Source organism: Nematolebias whitei, unplaced genomic scaffold (genome assembly GCF_014905685.2).
Source record: "Nematolebias whitei isolate Nwh7 unplaced genomic scaffold, NemWhi1 Nwh_scaf_1578, whole genome shotgun sequence".
NCBI lineage: Eukaryota > Metazoa > Chordata > Actinopteri > Cyprinodontiformes > Rivulidae > Nematolebias > Nematolebias whitei.
The window spans coordinates 1-3,921 of NW_023620123.1; the positions used below are offsets into that span (position 1 = coordinate 1).

At 35.5% G+C, this 3,921-nt stretch overlaps 2 long non-coding RNA genes across 2 annotated transcripts; both read right to left on the minus strand.

Moving 5' to 3' along the window:
* Positions 1–295: 295 nt before the first annotated feature.
* Positions 296–1,757, minus strand: LOC119429485. The gene is made up of 3 exons (XR_005187789.1): positions 1,692–1,757; positions 1,453–1,506; positions 296–318 (listed from the first exon to the last, which is right to left on the minus strand). It is a non-coding gene; the product is annotated as an uncharacterized LOC119429485 (long non-coding RNA).
* Positions 1,758–1,981: 224 nt separating this feature from the next.
* Positions 1,982–2,289, minus strand: LOC119429486. Its single transcript, XR_005187790.1, has 3 exons — positions 2,246–2,289; positions 2,105–2,153; positions 1,982–1,999 (listed from the first exon to the last, which is right to left on the minus strand). It is a non-coding gene; the product is annotated as an uncharacterized LOC119429486 (long non-coding RNA).
* Positions 2,290–3,921: the final 1,632 nt, after the last annotated feature.

Sequence of the window (3,921 nt, forward strand, 5' to 3'; positions counted from 1 at the left end):
ATGAACATAGGTGTTGCAATCTCGTCTTACCGGATCCCCTTCATTACCCTGAACCCCCAGCAAACCATCCAAGCCACTCAAGCCCTGAAAATAAAAAAGATTTAACATGTTACAAATGTTCAAGATGAGCATATTTCTGAAGCTCAAATTAAAACAATTGGTTCGACTCATTTTGTAAAACCAGTTCCTTTTACCACTTTGGATGAGGTTTGTTTGAGATTTATTGAGACACTTGTGGTTTATTCATCAAATGTGTATACTTGCAGGATTTCCAGGCAGTCCAGAAGGTCCTGGTCTTCCTGTGTGGCCTTCAGTTCCCTACACAAAATATACATTTTACAATATGTGAACATAATGTCACAAAAGTGTGTGCATGTGTTTCATTTTAATTTTCTTTGAGCAAATTAGAGCTTTTGTGACAAAATTACCAGAATGATAGTTTCTGCAGGAACCCCCTACACCCTGGTTTAAAATGTTTCTGAAAGCTCTATATTTCATATGTGCAAAACACAATTATTGATTTCTATTCTATTATGTTGGTATTCAGACATTTTGCACAGAACCACTGTGTTTTCTTAGAGGTATGCATTGTTCATTGTCCTAGTGAAATGTAAACTTTTAAGGCTGATGTCTTCAGCCACGTGGAACATTTTTCAGCCACTCCAGCCACAATTTTTCTGTTTCTATCTTTTTCTCTTACTTTACTCATCTTCACACTCCTGTTTTAGGAGGAAAAAATAAAATAAAACATGATTCCCAGAGTATTGCTGCCATCATCATGCTGGATTGTAGAGATAAATTTATTTTGGTCAACATTTTTAGTAGAATTTGAAAGGCGGTTAGGAAGTTTAATGCTTTTTAAAATTCCAATCAAAGTATTTTTTATGTTCTCAAGACCTTTAGTGAATCATTGCCTCTGTCTGGATACTACACGGTAAGTGCCTGATTAATAAGAGTGCTGCACAGTAGTTTTCACTTGATAAAATTCTATCTCCACAAAAAAGCTTTGAGTTTTATATGAGCATATGTGTTTTTCCATTTAACTTCTGTCCAATAAATGCAGCAAAGCAGAAGAAATGACTGACTGAAGGAGATAGACAAAAGTCATTACCTGTACATGACATTAAAAGTTCTAAATAATGATATTTAGTAAAATTGTTTAAAAAAAACATGCAAAAAACCCAACACCTTCCCATTTTTATTGTTGCTCAGAGCTAATTTGGACTGATGTATTTATTTTATGGTGACAGAAAGAAAATCAAAAACAGGATGACCCTTCAGTCCTGCATCATGGTGAGTTTAGATAAACTGTGATTAATAGTCTCTGAGCTTAATTCTGAAAGGTAGAAAAACTTACTTATTTAAAGACCTTAAATTGGTTTTGTGAAACGTGCCTGATCTGATATCTGCATCAGATCAACAGATGAGTTGTCTTTTTAAAGTAACACTCACGTTATTCCCAGCAGTTCCTTTGGTTCCTTTCCTGCCGGGTTGACCTTTCCCCCCCTTCATGAAGTAAACCAGGACACGTCATAATTCTTAGTTTCCACATAGAATTATTTTTAAAAGTACAGTTGGCCATAAATGACTGCATATTGCAATGAGTATGAATAAAGGTACATATTTAATGTTTAAAATATCAGTTTTGAGAGATTATATATTTTAGATTTACAAAGGTCACGTATTCCTACCTTTGGTCCTTGAATTCCTTTGGTTCCTGGAAAACCAGGAGGACCAGCAGGTGCAGGTTGACCTTTAGCTCCTGGAGGCCCAGTGAACCCCACCTTCCCCACTGAGCCCTAAAAATACATAAAAATTCACTTGTCGGTCGCCATCATAAAGACCAGGTATACAACTGGTTCTAACAGAAAGTTATCCTATATGAAAACGTTTAAAAGATGAATTGCATATAAAAAAAGTTAAAAGTAAAAATGCTTGTTTTTACCCATGTGCCTGGGGTCCCAGTTTCTCCCTTTACTCCTTTTTGACCTTGTACACCCTTTGAAACACATAAAGTTACAGAAACATCATGGTCATACCTCCAAGCAGACCATGAAACGTTAAAACTAAGAAAAATTTCCAGAGTGAAACAATGAAATCTCACCATATCTCCTTTAATACCCGGAGGACCAGCTACGCCTTTCTCTCCACAACTGCCCTGAATTACAACAATCAGTCACACAACAGTAGATTCATGCACAGTAGTTGGAAAATAAACACAAGCTTGGAAATGGCATAAATAAACCTTTGCTCCAGGGTTTCCTGGTTTGCCGTTGTCGCCTCTCATGCCAGGAAAGCCCTGCACACACAAATAATTAGACTTGGAACATATATTATATAGATAAACAATTAAACATGCAGATTTTGTGTGGTCAGTCTAGTATTACACTGCTTTAAAAATGTTATTGTGCTTTATGTGAAAGTAAAAAGTGTAAAGTATCAAACGTGTCCCTGTGTTTCTCTAGCAGAATGTTTTTGTGAAAATGTTTTAAGTAATTTATAAATTTGTGTTTTCACTTTTACTCAAGTGTATTTTGCTGAAAGTCTAATAAAAAAAAAGGAAAAGTAAATTAAAAATGCAGGGGGGGGGGGGGGGGGGGGAACTGGAGCATTACTTTAAAACTAACTATGAAAATGAAAACCATCAGCTGCTTCAAATTAACAGGAAGTGAAGATAATACAGTTTTAAACATAATAACTAAAAGAAGCAACAATATACAGCCAAGTAAAGTTAGTTTTCTTTTGATGTTTTATTTGGTACACATGGTATCTGTACTAAAATGAGAAATTATATTCCCCAAATGCTTTAAATATTGTGTGATTTTTGTCACAGCAGTTTAATTTGTAAATGCATAATGCTAAAGTTAAAAACAAACAAAAAACATATTCCTTTTTACTGTGAAGACTCTGCTTATAGTAACTCTGAGTCTGTTTTAAATTAGCTAAGAGTTTATACTTAAATATATAAGATTTCACCAATAGTACTTTTTTGAATAAATTTAGTATTTTTAATTATATTAGTGGTTAGAGGGCTATGTCATATATTTAACCCATCATAGTATGAATCTGGTCATTGTGATTCCATGAAACCTTCATTATAATGTGTACTGAGGTAACATACAGTCAGTGATTGTCCAGTTTGTCCAGGAGAGCCAACAGTACCAGGACGGCCCTGCAATAGAAAGAGGTTTTGTTCTTTTTCCGTGAATCAAACATTAATGTGCATGTCTCATTTTGAGATGTAGGATGTTTTGCATTATGTAATTTTTGTGATTGATGATGTTCTATAATATTATTTCTGACCACATCAATATCCATACTTACTGTGTGTCCTTGAGGCCCCTTCAAGCCTTTGGTTGCTGCTGGTCCAGTGTCACCTCCAGGTCCAAAGGGTCCATGCTGGCCAGATAAACCTCTGGGACCGGGCTCACCCTGTAAACATGGTAAATGGACTGCCCTTTTATATATATATATATATATATATACATAGTGCCTTTCTATCTAATCAAGATACTCAACGCATTTTACACTACAGTCTGGGTCCTCATTCACCAGTGGTGGGATGTAACCATGTACTGTACTTAAGTGCATTTTTCATGTATCTTGCACTTTACTTAAGTAGAGTTAAACGTGGGTACTTTCGACTTTTACTTCACTATATTTTACATAAACTATCTGTACTTTCTACAAAGTACTACATCACATTTCTATAATGTTTTGTGTTACACGTTAGATTCATGTTGCAGCATTTTGATTTGTTTGTTAGTTTGAAAGTAACCAATGGTGAGAGGGGAGTTGGTCCATTGAATCACTGCAAAGTGGGCAGGTAACGTTAGATCTGTCTTCAAGAAGAGCTGGGCCAATGATGTATATTCTAGTATATATGTCATTGAGCTGGGCACACTGGCAGCACCACTAACA